Genomic DNA, 17108 nt, shown 5'->3' with positions numbered 1-17108 from the left:
TTGGGGAAACAATTAAAGAAGATAATACGACATCTAGACAGGAAAAGGGAAAAGCCATGATCTTCCTTCGTCATCATCTCTATGAGAGATTGAAAATGAAATGTCTAATAGTAAAAGATCAGGATCACCAGAAGACAACTTGTTTATGAATGGATGCATCTTAGGTTCCAAGATTTTAAATCAATAAGTGATTACAACTCCACATTATTTAAAATTAGTTCAAAATTGTTGTTATGCAGAGAGAAATTTACTGATTCAGAGATATTGGAGAAGATATTTTCCACATTTTATGCCTTGAATATGCTTCTACAGTAGCAATATTGGGAGAAATGTTTTAAACAGTATTCTAAACTAATTTCATGTCTTCTCGTGACCGAACAAAATAACAAGTTATTGTTGAAGAATCATGAATCTTGACAAATTGGAACAACACTATTCCTTGAAGTGAATGTTGTGCATTTTAATAATCGTGGTTGTGGCCGAGGTTGTGACCGTGGCAGAGGAAGAAATAATTATTATTGTTGTGGTGGTTGTTCTAATCATCCAAATTTCAAAAGAACCCCTCAAAATGATGATCATAAAGGAAAAGCTCCGAAAGATAAGAATTCAAAAAAGATTTAACAGAAATGCTTCTAATGTGGTATGACTGGACATTGGGCACGTATATGTCGTACATCAAAACATTTAGTTGATCTATAGCAAGCTTCCTGAAGGAAAAAGGAAAAAATGTGAAAACAAATTTTGCATATCAAGATAATGATATACTTGACTCATCTATATGACAAATTTGAATGTGGCGGACTTCTTTGAATCTCCCGAAGAGAAAATTAGCGTCATCGATGGAACAAGTGTTTCTTTTGATTTTAAGAATATCTAGGATAATGTTGTTTTTTCTTTAATTATTATCTTTCATGTTTTTTAGGCTAAACTTTTGTATTTCAAGTTTTGTTTATCTTATTGTGATTATCTTGTTTAATGAAGAATGGTCTGTTTTCATATGTTGAGTAACTTAAAAAGAAGAATGAAGATCTATGTCTGGCAGACTATGCAACTACAGATACAATACTTATAAGTAGAAAATATTTCTCCAAACTAACAATGCTGGAAGCAAAAGTGAATATAATATCAAGTTCTGCAAACCTAATTGAAGGATTTGGAAAAATAAATATCATTTTGCCTAGAGGAATAAAATTTACGATTAACAATGCATTGTTTTCTAGTCAATAAAAAAGAAATCTACTAAGTTTTAAAGATATACGTTGTAATGGTTATCATATTGAGATTGATAGAAAAATAAAATAGAATATCTTTATATCATATCTACTGTCTCACATGAAAAACATATACTAGAAAAGTTGCCTACCTTATCTTCTGGATTATATTATATACTCATATACAAGTAATTGAAACATATGAAACAATGAACTCGAAGTTTATAAATCCATACATATTTATAATTTGGCATGACCAATTAGGTAATCCAGAGTCTATAATGATGAGAAGAATGACTGATAATTCACATGGACATCCATTGAAGAGCCATAAGACTTTTTAATCTAATGAATTATCATGTGATATTGCTCTCAAGACAAATTAATAATTAAACGATCACCAGCTAAAGTAGGAACTAAATCACTAACATTCCAAAATTTCAGTAATTTTAAATTAATGGGTTTTAGTTTCTCTTTATTTTTTATTTTAGAACTAAAATTAAGATAATTTAAGAGGTTAATTGGCTTAAGTTTTTCTGTTGAAAGATTTGGAGATTTTAGAGTTAATTTATTAAAAGATTTCACATTTTCTTAAATAATTTGAGATTTATCTTTTGATTTGGTCTAAATTAAATTATTTTGGAAAGATAATGCATGCTTGTGTGCGTGTGCGTGTTAATAGAAAATTAAAATCTGTGTGTGAGTGAGAGTTAAAGAAAAAAAAAAATTCAAATTTGTGTGTGAGTTAAAAAAAGAAATAAAATTTTGTGTGTGAGAGTTAATAAATAAATAAATAAATAAAAGTGTGTAAAAAATTAAAATCCCTGTGTGTGAGGGAGAGTTAATTTTTTTTTTTTAAAAAAAAACTAAAATCTGTGTGTGTGAATCTGATAAGAGTTAAAAAATAAAAAATAAAACTTATGTGTGTGTTTGAGAGTTAAAAAAATAAATTAAAATGCGTGTGAGAGTTAAAAAAAAAATTAAAAAAAAATAAAATCTGTGTGTGCGCGTGTGAAAAAGAAATTAAAAATAAATAAATTTTGTGCATGCGTGCGTGTAAGAGAGAGTTAAAAAAAAGGAAATTAAAATCTATGTTGTTTGAAGACCAACGTACTAGCCACAAATAAGATGTCCAATTTCGCGGGCCTATCCTCGAATGGAGTGGAGATTCCCCAACTAGGTAAGGAATGGGGGAGGGAGTGGGGAAAAAAAAATTCCCCGTGAGCTAAACGGGGATGGAGACGGGGAATGCATTCCCCGTTCCCGGCCCGCCTCATTCCCCATCCCGCCCCGATTAGCTTTTACATATTTATTTAGTATAGTTATCTAATGTTATGTTATTATTATTATTATATAAATATTACATTTAAATTCAAATTTGATTATTTATTGGGAAAGATAATGAATATGTTTAAATTTAGATTATATATATGTGAATAAGTTGATTTATATTTATTTTTTTTCTACTAAAAAATTAATTAGCTTTTTTAGGCCAAAATTTGAGTAATTTATCTTTAAATTCAAATTGTCATATAAAACTAACCATAATAAACAATTTAGCGATAAAGTTAATTATTTAATTAAAATTTGCTCACATTAGTGATTTAAATTAATTGGCATTTTACAAAAAATAAAGTAACGGGAAAAAATTCTCCGTGGGGAACCCGATCTCCGTGAATTCCCCGCGGGAATCCCTGCCTCGATTCTTGTGAAGAATTTCACGGAGACGGGGAATGAAATGAGGAGTGGGGACGGGATGAGGAATGGCATCCCGACCCCACCTCACCCTGTGGACATCTCTAGCTGCAAAATAGCCCCCTTCTCTCACTTTCTCTCTTTACTCATCTTCAACCTCACAGAAACACACCTCACACTAGCAGCTTAGGCCTCCTCCTAATCGATCTCTCACTCTTTTCAATCTCTCTCCACTGCAGTCAGCACCTAGGCCACCACCACTGCAACCGGAGCCGCCACAACTGTACCGCCAGTCGCCAGAGTCCACTATTTCTCTCTCTAGTCTTTGTTTCTCTCTCTAACTTATTTGGATTTCACTTTCAGTTGCATGCGATAGCCTCTATCCACTTTACCGGAACCACACTGCTTCCCCTACCGTCGTCTCCTCCCGTGCGCCGCAGTCTTGATCCACTGGTTATTGCTGGATTCTCAGATTTTGTGGGTAAGATGTTTTCCTTAATTGTTGGTGAAGTTTCTTTTGTGGTTTCATTAATTCTTGATTAATGCATTTATTTGGGCTAAATAGATTAATTTACCTATAATGCTTGGATGCTAGAGGTGCTGTCTGACAAGATTTAGGTTGTTTAACATTGTTTTTAGTAATTTTTGTAGGTTTTGTTTGAGGTTCATAAGTAGAAGTACCCATTGATTCTTGGTGTAGATTCATTGATACCCATACTATGTTAATGTTAGATTTGGTTTTTGGAGGATCATAGCATGCTATCTAGCAGGATTAAAGGCTATTGGGTGACTTCTTGGTGAGTATTAAGGCTCTAAAACCCTTCTTGGACCTTTGTATACATTTGTAGTTTTGAGAATTTTGAATCTAACCTTTATTATTGAATTGCACTTAGATTCGGATCATTATTTGAAGTTTGGGAGCGGTATTGGATTAAATCACTTTAAGTAAGTTATTTGGAGAGTTTTTAAGATAATTTTAATTATGTTTGGGAATTAAGCCCTAGCTCGATCTATCTTTCATGAGTTGTAAGAGCATAACTTTCATATCCTCCATCTCAACTTGTCTTTTGACATCCTGTTCGTCTAATCTAGCCAATCTAGCCTTCAAAGAGTCTATCTCTTGTTGTTGCTCCTCTATAATTCTTGATGAAGATGCACTGGACGATGATCCCCTAGATTTTTTTCACTTTCTTACCCTTTGGTGTCCTACCAAGGCCCACTCTTAGGCCCAACTGATGGAACACGAGACATACGCAGTGGAATTAGGACCTAATTACACTCTAATTGCTTCTAAACAAAAGGAAATAAGCATGCAAATTGAAGAGAAAAAATAGTAAATAAAAGTGGATAGCATACAACTTTTGAAGCTCCCGAAACCAACTTTTCCCCATTGAATCTCGATCCGAACACAGACGGACCACCACTGGAGTTGACCTACTATCCTCTGGACTCAGAACCGGATTGTGGGACCTAGTGGATGAAGAAAATCGAGAGAGAGAAAAGAGATAGAAAATAAGATGGAATTTAGGTAGGGTTTGGTTTGTTTTTTCAGCCCAATTTTGAAAACAAAATTGTCAAATTATCAAAAAACTTTAATTTAATTTCAAAAGCCCATTTTATAGAAAAAACCATGCAACAATTGCATGAACCAAATCCATAAAAACCCAACACCTATAATCCACTATCTTAGTGAGTTTAATGTCTCCACTATAAGCCAACACCTAGCCCACTAAATTTTTAGTGGAATTATCCAACAAAAGTTTGGATTTTCTCACTAACTATAGTCAAAGGGCAAAATAGTCATTTGGTCAAAGTAAAAATTTGACCAAAAAGTCAATATTTTTTACTTTTTATGATTTTTTCCGTGTTGACTAATTTTGACCTCTCGAGCATGAATTCGCATTCATTTTCTCGAAATTCAAATCATATTTGAATATAAGGTCAATCAAAGTTTGACTTTTCAAAGTCAAAAGTCAACTCTTTGACTTTTTACATCTTTGACCATTTCCATTATTTCCGAGCTTCTAAATATGAACATATTCATATTCTTGATATTTAAATCACATTTAAATATTAAAGTTGTATCTCTAAACTGAAAACCCCACTATATCACATATACTTGTCGGTTTCTCTGTCTTCACCTAATTCGAACAATTCGAATCATTCTATCATACTATTCTAAATTTATTCATATGAGCTAGTAGAGGAACCTAATGTACCTATAGATCATGGGCTCCAACGATCCGAGATTAGCTGGCTAAACTCTTTAGATGGAGCTAATCAACATTCGTTAACTAACGGGTCATTCCACTAGAGTCCCATAGTTGCACTTCCCTCATTATAGATATATTTGTGTCCATTTGATATAACCATGATTAGCAAGCTAATCTTTCACAGGTTATTCGTGATCTCGGCTTGGTCATAAAAACCGTTTTACCCCCGAGACTACATCTTATTCCTTAAGTTCCACTGATCCTCTAATGAAAATTGGTTTAAGGTCCAACCTATAAACCGAATCCTTCTCGGGCCAAGGAGAGGGTGGGGTCTCTTGTTCAAGACATGGATTCAGTATTAAAGGGAACAACCTATCTACTATCCCTATAACGGGTAGGAGTGAATTCCGTCTTACACCTTATGTTCCTAGTTATCTACCCGATCTTACCCCTGAAATGGGAGGCTTATTGGGCCAGCGATGATGAGCTGCCCTCACCTATGCAGATCTAAGGATAATTCCGAGTGAACAGGAGTTCATAGTTAGCTTAGGATTAAGATTAAGTTACCTAGGTCATCAATTAACGAAATAGTCAGTTTTATACATAAAACGACATTTAGAATGTAAAAAGTGACTATTTCATGGTTCAGTCTTATGCAAACTCTTTACATAGGATGCCCCCACTCACATATCTCTATATGAACGATTCAGGATCACATCGTTTGTACTAACTACAAAGTGGGCCGCATCTATAGTGTCCCCAGAATAAGGCGTCCAATCTTATTCATATACTATAGACCATTTTGGCTATATATTTGAACTTGATCCACCTTTATATCACTACATAAAGTTCAAACTACATTAAATAGCCTCAGGACCTTAGTTTATTGGATTCAAGATTACAATTTCAATAACAACTTTATCGAAAAATAAAACAGAATATGTTATTAATTTACAAACTACAAGTTTTAGAATATAAAATCCAACAAACTCCCACTTGGACTAAAACTCCTAGTGGAGTATCACCATGTTGAATTTAAGTGAGAAACATATGAGTACAATAAACATATGAATATAATAAACTAGGGCATATACCCAAAAGTTCTCCCACTTGTCCTAGTTTACAAACTTCGTAGACCTAGACTCTGTAGGTGACCTTCAAACACTTTAGCCGTGAGTGCCTTTGTAAAAGGATCAACAAATTTTTGCTCAGAAGGTATCTGGGTTATTACAACGTCTCCACGATGTACAATCTCCCAGATCAGATGGTATTTGCACTCAATATGCTTGTCGTACTTGTGGCTTCTTGGTTCTCTTGAATTTGCAACTGCACCACTATTATCACAATATAGGGTGATAGGCAGGTGCATATTTGGAACGACTTCCAAATCTGTCAAGAATTTCCTCAACCATACTGCTTTCTTTGCTACTTCACAAGCAGCTACGTATTCAGCTTCCATTGTGGAGTTCGCAATACAGTTTTGCTTCACACTTCTCCACACTACTGCTCCTCCATTAAGAGTGAACATTGATGTAACGCTTCTGGGATGTATGGTATAAGTGCTCACAATGATGCGATACTAATTCTATTTATGCATTAATTATGAGTGTTCACGTAGTATGCCATGCATTGTCACAAGTTTCCTTATGATGGAACCAAGTGTAATTCTACCGCAAGTTTCTCGGTGTGATCTAAGGTCGAACACGGGAAAATGGTTAGGTTATTGCGGTATGTTCATGGTATATGCGACCAAGTTTTCAATCTTTTAAAAATGAGTTTGTACAAGTATGTATTGCGATAAAATAAAGGAAAGTAGTAAAGATGCGATAAATCATAAAAATACAATAAACCTAAGCTAGATGTTACAAGATACAGACTTTATGTACAAGATGCTGGGATTAAGGCTGGCTGTGAAAGTTGTGCAAAGATGTAGGTTGCGGCAACAAGTCTTGTGGGCAGAATAGAAAGAGAAAGACAAATAATATAAACAACGCAAGTTCTTAATTGGATTGAAGGTACAAATACTGTTCCGCTCTTCTCTTGGCGTACACCTCTCAGTGATCGGCCGCGCTTCTACATATCTGTGGTGAAACAAAGATTAACATAATGAACGCAAGGTTTCTTCCATGTTTGGAAGTACTACTCGCTTTAGTTAACACACTCTTCTGACCTTCTCTCGATAGATCAGAATGACATCTTCACTTCTGGTCTCACAGGTGAAGAAGTCGTCTATCATGTTTTAGCTAAACGTATATAACTTTAATACAAATTAAGTTTTTAGTGATTCATATTGCTCATCAAAGGATTAAGAAGACATCATGAAGAAAGTGAGTAATGGGTGAACGAAAATAGACAGAAAATGGTAAATGAAATCTATCGAAACATTTAATATTTCTACTAAGCGTTTGATACATGATGTGTGAATGAAGAGATAAAGAAAACATGAAATACACAGTGAAAGAGAGATAGAACAAATACAAACAAGTGCCAATGTCTTGGTACAAATTTGATGGAGATCTGCTTGCTGGATAAGATGGTTTCGATGGTAGGAAGAGCTTCCCTCTCAGGCTTTCTCCACCGGTAGCATGGTTCTTTGCATAGAGCTTCGATCGGATGTATGGCAGGTCGGATCTGAGATTCACCTCTCGGCCTTATCTCGTTTTCTTCTTGGATTTCTTCTCTTAAGTACTCAGCTCAGCCTTTTCTCTCTAAAATCTTGCAGCACTTAGCCCAGTATCAAGTAGCATACCTTTTTTCTGAAATCAATGGGGTATTTATAGGTGTAGATCTTTGACTCAGGCCTTGTGGTCCTCACTTGATTGTTATGGTAATTTCGAAGATGGAGGGATATTATTCCTTCTGTTATGCAATCAGACCACAATTCTGCACAACCGTTAGCTGTACACGTGTCTTAATCCTCTGCTCTTGCATTTCTCAGTTGCATCTTTCGATCATAGGTTCACATGCGATGTTTTTTTTTTATTACCGCATGCGGTTGAAGCATAACTTTGGATCGACTGTCGTATTGCGTCCTCACTGCGGTAATCGTCTCTTCATGATTGATCAATGGGTGCAATGTGACAGAGATGCGTTGATTAGTCTCTCATGAGCCTTGAGCGCAAGCGGTGACTTGGTCTCCTATAAAACAGAGTAAAGTTCGGCTTGTCTTCCATCTTTTTGGCGTTAGTGGGTGTAATCGCAAACATTTATAATTATTATCATACTAGGCTAATTTTCATACAATTGGCGCATAATTACTAACTTTTGGCCGCAATATCTAGATAAGGTGATATAAATAACTTGTATTTCTACAAGTTATCACACTCCCAAATTTAGATATATGCTTGTCCTCAAGCATATCTTCTACCAAGGCAATCATGCTCCATTCTTATCCTATATTTCTGCGATGATTGGTTGCTCCGAATGTTACACTTAGGCACATTACCTGACATCACACTTTCCTTCTATCCTCGCTAATTCTTAGCAAGCCCTACTTTATTCTTCTATGTAACAAAATTCTGCTCAAAGACACTTTTCTAGTTTTCCAAAATAGAATGTTTATCTCTTCCTTATCAAAGCAACTTGATGTATCTATATGCGATGAGCAATACTTTACGTCATTTATTCACTTAGAGACAGTTGGTCATGGTTACATTCTTCGTTTTGGCTTATCCCCACGGGTGTCATGCGAACATCCAACTACGGTTGTGTGCCAGTTTCAACTTTAACTCATGATAATTAGAGGAGTTGTCCCTTGCATTATTTTATTTTTCTCTTTTTGGTTTATACTACGTTGTTCTTGGAAACCCACCTTCATTTTGGCTTGCTCCTACGGGTGTCATATGAACATCCAACAATGAGCAGACTCCTTTCACAACTAAACTCTTATCAGGTTGGGAACAGTTTTGAAATTTCCCCTTGCGCTGACATTGGAGTTTTACATTTTTTTTTTTGGTAAATGGACACATTTTCTTAAATACTGCATATTTCTGATCTCATCTACTCAGACCTTCCCCACCCCCAAATTTAAAGATGAACAAGGTTCTCATTGCGTTGTTTGGACAGACTAGAAAAACACATAGAAGAAAATTTCAAAAAGAAGGTTTGAGCAGAACTTTGAAAGAAAAAAGTTAAAGTACTGCTAAACTAAGAGTTAACTAAGTGTTGGTCAGACTTTACTAAGTATGGGAAATGTTTCTAAGTTTAACACATAATACATCATAGCAACACAATGAAGATCGTAAAAATAAAAGAGGAAGAATATAGCAAAGATTATCAAAGGAAGATAAAGAAAGAGGCACAGGCAAAGAGTAGAGTGAATTATGTACTCTGATTGTATTGACTATCAACAAAGTATGTGAATATAATACAAATGAACGCATTACAAAAATTTTCCTATTGCCTGTATAAGAGTCAAAGAATTTTATTAACTTACAAAATAATGAAAGAATTGAATAGAAATAAAGAATGGCCGCATAAGAGAAAAAAACTCAAATTGGAAGAAAGAATAAAGACTAAGGTTGAGGAGCAGGGGGATCCGGTGGAGGATTGAGGCGGTGCAACAGAGCCATCATCAAACAGTAAGTGTTGCCTTAGATGCGGAGGCACCATCGGACCATGCAGATAGGCGGTAAAAAAGTTGAAATACTCCTGATTGCGCTCCGCTATTTGTCTTTGGTGTTGGAAGATCCTGTGCATACTGTGCTGGATATTGATGAGTGTTTCCCTTGAAGTCGCAGCACTTCGTTGAATCTCATCAATGCGCTCCATTGCTACCTCAAATCGATGGTTGAAGAAGTAATGCTGCTGAGAGACAAGTTCTTGCTGTTGAGCGAAGAGGATTCTCATTTCAGTTAATTCAGCAGCCAAGAAGGTGGAGGGTGGTTGCGCCTGCGATGTCTCGCCAGCACCGTTTTGGGGTTGGGTAGATGTGCCTTCACCCAAATCTTATGGGTCATCAACTTGCGGCGGTGGAATGATGGGATGTGGTGATGAAGTTGTTGGTGAAGGTGGGGATGCTGGTTGAATAGGAGAGTTGGGGACAAGAGAAAGGTTTGTTTAAGGTTCGTGTAAAGGGGAAGAAGGTTGCGCTGGCGGGCTTGGAGGGTTTGAAGATCGAAAAACTAAGGGAAGAGGGTTTATGGGCCCTAAATCTTGCGATGGTGACTCATGAACCCTTTCTTTTCCCTTATCTTCTCTTCGTATTCTTTTTGGTCTGGGTTCCTGCGGCGTATTCAAATTGATCGCAGGTCTCTTTGCTGGCAGCTCGGGGCAATGCGGGGAATCCTTGAGGAGCATCCTCAGAATTTTGATGTTGATGAGGCTGTGGACTTCTGGCATGGGCTTCTCATCAATGCCTACACCCGCAGTCAGGCATAAACTTGAGATGATCCACGGGAAGAAATACTACCTCCGTATATGCCCCATCAATGCTCTGATCTGCCTTGCGATCAACAGTCCCACGTCGATAGGAATGCCGCGAGCAATACAGTATGTGGCCATCACCCGATCCTTTGATACAGTTCTGTCATGCATTGTTGGGATCAACCGCTTCTTGACCAGATAAACCCAGAGCCTTCCCTCCAGTAGCAAAGACTTGGACTCCAGAGTGCGGATGCCTTTAGGTGAGACTGTCCATCTTGTGCCTGGTTGCGCTAATACCTTCAGCGCGTCTCTCATCAGTTATTCTGTAGGATCATCAATGATCTTGTTCCCTGGTGCATCAAGGTTGTCCTTCATCTGATAAAGCTCATTGATGTCCTTTGCACTGAAGTGTACTATCTCTCCCTTAAAAGTCACTGCATCCCTATTTCCGTGAAGACGCCCGCGGTAAAAGTCCCGCACTACCTGAGACATGATGATGGATGGGCACTGACAGAACATGTCCCACCCATGCTCCACAATGACGTTTGTGATGAGGTCAGGTAGTGGGGTCGGTGCAGGGTAGAAACCCATCTCGTTCAACATGTCATCATTTTCTTTTCTTTTTGATAACCGCTTCTTTGCCGATGCAGGCTCGCTGCTTTCTGCTACGTCCTTGCCTTTTGCTTGGGCAAGGCGGGCTGCTTGCCTTAGTCTCTTTTCCCATTCCATGCGTTGTTCCTCTTTCTTGTATTCAGCAAGTTCTTTGCCCTTACTCTTATACAAGCGCTTCTTGTTAGCTTCCCGCTTCCTCCTCTTCTCCTTCAAAAACAGTCTTTCCTCTTCTTCCTTCTTCCTCCTTTCTTCTTCTTTTGCCTCTCTCTCTTCTCTCTCAAACTCTTCTTCAAATTGCTCAGAGGCCAGCAATAGACGCTGATCCTCCTCGCTCTTCTAGATCCCTTCAAGTCGGGCAAACTCATTATTGCTTCACATCTTCTCAAACTCCAATCTTCTTCTTCTATTCCCCTCTGCAATGATGAGCTTACCCTCTCCATCTTTTCTTGCTTCTTTTCTTATTCTTTTCTTTTTCTCTCCTCCTCTTCCAAAGCTAAAATTAAACTTTGAGGGTCGACGTTGGACCCTTGCGGTGCATTCTCCCTGCGACGCAGCATCAGAGGGGGTTCCCTTTGTTTCTTTTCCTTCATCCGTCGCAACCAATTGTGTTGCTTCAGGTTGCGATGGCTCCATCAGCTGTGCCATTTCCCCCTATCCTCCCTTACGGAGGTTGATTCTCCATCCTTCTTGGGGCTCACAGCCCTCTGCCTTGCTTTTTCTTCTTCTCTTAGGCGCCTCTTCTCTTTTCGGCGCAATCTTTTCTCCTCTTTTTTCTTCTTCTTCTTCCTTTGGGCCTCTTCATCTTCATCATCATCCTTTTTCTCTTTTTTCTTTCTTGACTTGCGATGATGTGAAGACTCTGCCTCTCCAGCCTTCTTCCCTTTACTCTTCTTCTTATCTTCCTTTTCGGCCTCCGCTGCCTTCTTCAATCTTTCCATCTCTTCCTTCTCTACCTCAGCTGCCTTATTCAATTCTTCCTTCTTGGCCTCTTCTGGCAGCACACCCTTAGTAACCTCCTCCATCGCAATGTCAGGGGTTACTAATGCTATCTCCGTTTCCCCGGCCTCTTCGACTGCGATCTCATTTTCTTCTCTTTCAATGATTGCAATTTTCTCTTCTTCTATTCGTGGAGGTTCATCCAAAATCTCTGCGATGATGGCAGCCTCCGGAGTCTCTGGGACCAGGATATCCTTTTCCTTTTTTTCTTCTTCATCCACCACTTCTTCCACCACCACTACTCCATCCTTTACTACTTCATCTACCACTACTGCTGCCTCCTCCTCCATAGGTAGTGGCTGGTTTACAACCCCTGCCTTGGGCAGTCCACCTCCTTGATCCAAAGTAATTAGGATGTTACCAAACACCTCCGTATCATCTCGTCTCTTCCTTTCGCTTTCAGTGGAGACGATTGGTGTGGGCATGCTCTCAGTGATTCCTCCTCTCTTGAACACAGGAGGCCTAATGGCCAAAGGATTTCTCTGGGCTCTTCTGGTGAGTCTGGGGCGGTGCGGGCTTGTGCGGCAAGCTTGCGACTGGCAGCCAGGAATGCTGCCTCTCGCATGGTTGCTTGGTCAGGGATGGAAGGTGAAGCAGATTGGTTTGGTGTTTGGTCGGCCATTGAAACGAATTGGAAAGTCTGGTAAACTTCGTTTAGAGTTTGAAAGAAAGGCTTTGGGAGAAAGAAAGGCTTTGAAAACAAAACTAGGATTTTTGATTTGCTGGTAAAGGGACGGGGGAGGGGGTATTCATAGGTTGGGTCGTGGTGAGGCCCAACGCGATTTGTGTGGTGACTGACCTCGAGCAGCTCAACAAGCGCGTCGTTCTACCTCCCCCATTTATGTAATTTTTAGATAAAGCGTCCTTTTGTCTGCCAAGCCATAATTGTTTGGGGATACAAATCGATTGGACTTCTTCCGGAACTACCAGACAAAATTTTCTTTAATATTTTATTTGAATGGACGTATGATAAGGTATGACACATTGTGTTCACTAATGCAATTGTATCTTTGCAGAGGACGGGCAACAGCGCATGCATCCCCGCAACACCCCCCTTAACCAACGCATTTCTGGAGGATACCTCAACATAGTGCATTTGGCTAAGGACGAGCAAAGGACACATGCGAGTGCAACACACCCCTCAACTCAATACAGTTGAGTTAGGTGAACGCAAGACATTCCTAGTTGGTTTGGTATGATATGCATCCATTATCGTCTTGCTTTCTTGTTGTTAATTATTTTATTATCTTTACATATATTTTACACACATTTTATTATTATTATATATATCTATTTTTAGCGCAAGTGTTGTGACTTGCGGCGATACATTTTTTTCTTTATTACTCAATCATTCACAATTTAAAGTATACACACTGATTACAAAAAGTCAAAGAATTAAAGGCAAGAACAAATTAAATGCACAGAAGTAAATGAAGAAATAAATTCGTAAAGTCAAAATTTGAATTAAATGAAGCATTGAAACAGGATTCATAAATTAAAAAGACAGAATTCAATAAAGCAATTTAAACATAGTGTTGAGATATGGACCGAAAATTGCATTGCCTTTGGTGATCGCAATCCACATCTCCGCAAGCGGTCAGGCTTGCCTGCTTAATGTCTTCACAGACATTACTTCTTTCCTGTTGATCCTGGGCTTCAGAATTGCTGGACAGTGTTCCAGGTGTTCGACTTTTTAGCTCAAAGGCCAGCTGGCCCACTTGGATCTCCAGATTTCTTATAGAGGACGCTTGTGCTTGCATTACTGCATCATTTTTGTCCATATACTATCTTAGCAATGTCTCTAATGATACTCTTGAGGCATTGGATGATGATGGTGGTTGCTGGTTATGCGGTCTTGATTGCCCCTGATTGTGGTGAAACGGAGGAGTTCCTCTGCTGCCTCTTTGATGGTTCATTGGCCCTCTAGGTTGGGATTGCCGCCCCAACTGAAGTTAGGATGGTTCCTCCAGCCCGAATGATAGATGTTGCTGAAGGGGTTGTTCTGAATAGCACATACTTGCTGAAGATTCAATGGGCATCCTTCAGCTCCGTGAGCCCCTCCACAGTTGACGCACCCAATTGTGGCCACTTGAGCTGGCGCAGCGGGTTACGCTGATTATAGAGCAATGGCTCCTTGATTAATTGCCATTGATTGGAAGATCGAGGTTACCATGGCCATCTGGGCGACCAACGTGGTCATTGTCTCCATGGGGACAATGGTTGTTTCAGTTTTTCTTCTATCGACACCTCGGCCTCCATATCCGTCATCTATCCAGTCATCCATATTTCGCGAGATGCGATCGAGGATGAATTTGGCCTCCGTGTATGTCTTGTCCATAAAACCTCCTACCGTAGAGGCATCAGCAACAGCCTACGTTGCTCTGTTCAAGTCATTGTAGAATGTTTCCATTAAGACGCAATCGGGAATCCCGATATGCGGGCAGTTTTTCACCAATCTTTTGAATCGCACCTAGGCAGTGCTCAGGGTCTCATTCTTTTTTTGTTCAAAATTCAACACATCCTTGCGTCTTCTTGCATTGACAGCAGGTGGGAAGAACTTCTACATAGACTGCTCAATCAATTGCTCCCATAAAGTGATTTCGTTGGGCTCCAATGAATAAGCCCACTTCTTAGCCTCATCCCTCAAGGTGTATGGGAACAGATATAACCTTATATTCTCCAGGGTCACGCAAGGTAGGGAGAAATTGCCGCACATCTCGACGAAGCTAGTCGATGGGCATGTGGGTCTTCATCTTTCAGACCCCCAAACTGTCCGGCATTCTGAATCATCTGCAATATGACCGACTTGATCTCAAAGCACGTATTCTCCTTGACAGTTGGCCTTGAGATTCCCGGCAAAAAATCATACAAGTTGGGTGTCGCATAATTTCGCATCGGAATGTTGCAATCGGCCACCAGGAATACAGGATCTTGAGCCGGTCGAACAGCCCCTTGGTTTACCATTGGCACCGCGTCATCATTATTATCTGCCACAGTTGGCCTTGAGATTCCCGGCGAAAAATCATACAGGTTGGGTGTCGCATAATTTCGCATCAGGATGTTGCAATCGACCACCAGGAATACAGGATCTTGAGCCGGTCGAACAGCCCCTTGGTTTACCATTGGCACCGCGTCATCGTTATTATCTACCATGTTGGTTGCTTTCTTTCGCCGATTTCTGTTCTGATGTACCCTTGCGCGAAAAGTTTGCTCGATCTCAGGGTCAACGACGAATTCTAGTTCAGTACCAGGACTCATAAACCGTCAGGCTTCTCTCCACATTGAACAGCCAATACAATGAGATATGTCCTACAAAATACGAAAAACCACTCAAACAATAAACCATTAACCAGTTCCCCGGCAACGACGCCATAAACTTGTAACGCTTCTGAGATGTATGGTATAAGTGCTCACAATGATGCGATACTACTTCTATTTATGCGTTAATTATGGGTGTTCACGTAGTATGCCATGTGTTGTCACAAGTTTCCTTACGATGGAACCAAGTGTAATTCCACTGCAAGTTTCTCAGTGTGATTCGATAGGAATTCTCGCAAATTGTTGAACATATTTATGTGTTGTCATAAGTTTCCTTACGATGGAAAAAGATTTCTGAACATTGGTATCAATAGCATTGCTAAACTTCATTGCATTGTTGCAAGTTGGTTTCTGCCATTCAGGGTCAATCTCGATAGGAATTCTCCCAAATTGTTGAACATATTTATCCAGATCAACATTTCGAGAGTATCCACGTCCAGCCCTAGTAGTCGTATTACCAGATTATGCAAAAATTATACGTCGTTAGTTTAATGAAACATTAGTTTATATAAAAATGTGACTCTAACATAACCTATATTATCTCCCACAGAGGATGATGCACCAACGGGCTCGGACTGTAAGAACTCCAGTATTGGCTCCTCATCAGTATGACCTATCATTTTTCCTGTGTAAACAATAATATATATTTTATACAACAATATGTAAATTATGAAATGGAAAAGAAACAAGTGTTTAACCTACATGCTTATGGAGAAAATACATATTTACATGCTTATTCTGTATCATTAAGATATTCATCGAAACTCTAACTCTTATTAGAAGATGATTGAACATCCTCTTCCTCATCATTTATGAAGTCATTATCAACTCGTTGAATTAACCGTTCTATGACTGTAGGATCAACATCAACTCTACATAAACTGATATCATTCATTGATTCATCGATTGTACAAGTAATACTATTCACCACTTCTAACAAATCATGTTGGTCATTCTCACGTTCTTCTGATTCTGACATGTCCCACACATGCTTGTTTTGTACTACTTGCACCACCTTCCAATTATTACCATATTTAGGATCGTTGATGTAAAACACTTGTTTGGCTTGACTGGCAAATACAAAAGGCTCGTTAACAAACCAATGACGAGTTGTATTAATTTATATATAACTCAAATCTATGTGTACTTTATTGATCTTTTTAGGATCTGTATCGAACAAAGTACACTTAAACATAATTACATGTCTTCTCTTGGCATACTGAAAGTCCAATACTTCATTGACAACACCATAGAAATTATTGAGATCATCTCCACCTTCACTTTCTAAAGGCACTATGATCCCACTATTTTGCTACTCCAACAATTATCACACTCAATACTATGATAGCGTACTCCATTAACAATGCATCCACTGTATGAGCGCACTTCTGAACTTGGCCCCATCACTAGTGGATATATGTCATCAGACATATCTCCATTTTCACGCAGTGAAAGAACCTGTTAAAAAGTAATGTCACCTGTCATTAGTAGTCGATTGATTTTTATTGGTCTTTTAAACTCATATACTTACATGAGATTTGAACCAATCAGGAAAGCCTTGTTGGTGCCTTCTGTATAAATCATCTTGACTTTGAGCTTCATCTCAAATTAGTCTCAAATATTGCCTATAAGTAAGAAACGTATCTCAATTTTAGATTTCACACTTTGAATCAAAATTATCAATTACAATGGAATGTTC

The sequence above is a fragment of the Benincasa hispida genome, chromosome 11, assembly GCF_027475165.1.
Source record: "Benincasa hispida cultivar pf3 chromosome 11, pf3_genome.v1.1, whole genome shotgun sequence".
In the NCBI taxonomy this organism is placed as follows: Eukaryota; Viridiplantae; Streptophyta; class Magnoliopsida; order Cucurbitales; family Cucurbitaceae; genus Benincasa; species Benincasa hispida.
The sequence above is the reverse complement of the archived record's forward strand: the minus strand, read 5'-3'. Positions refer to the sequence as shown.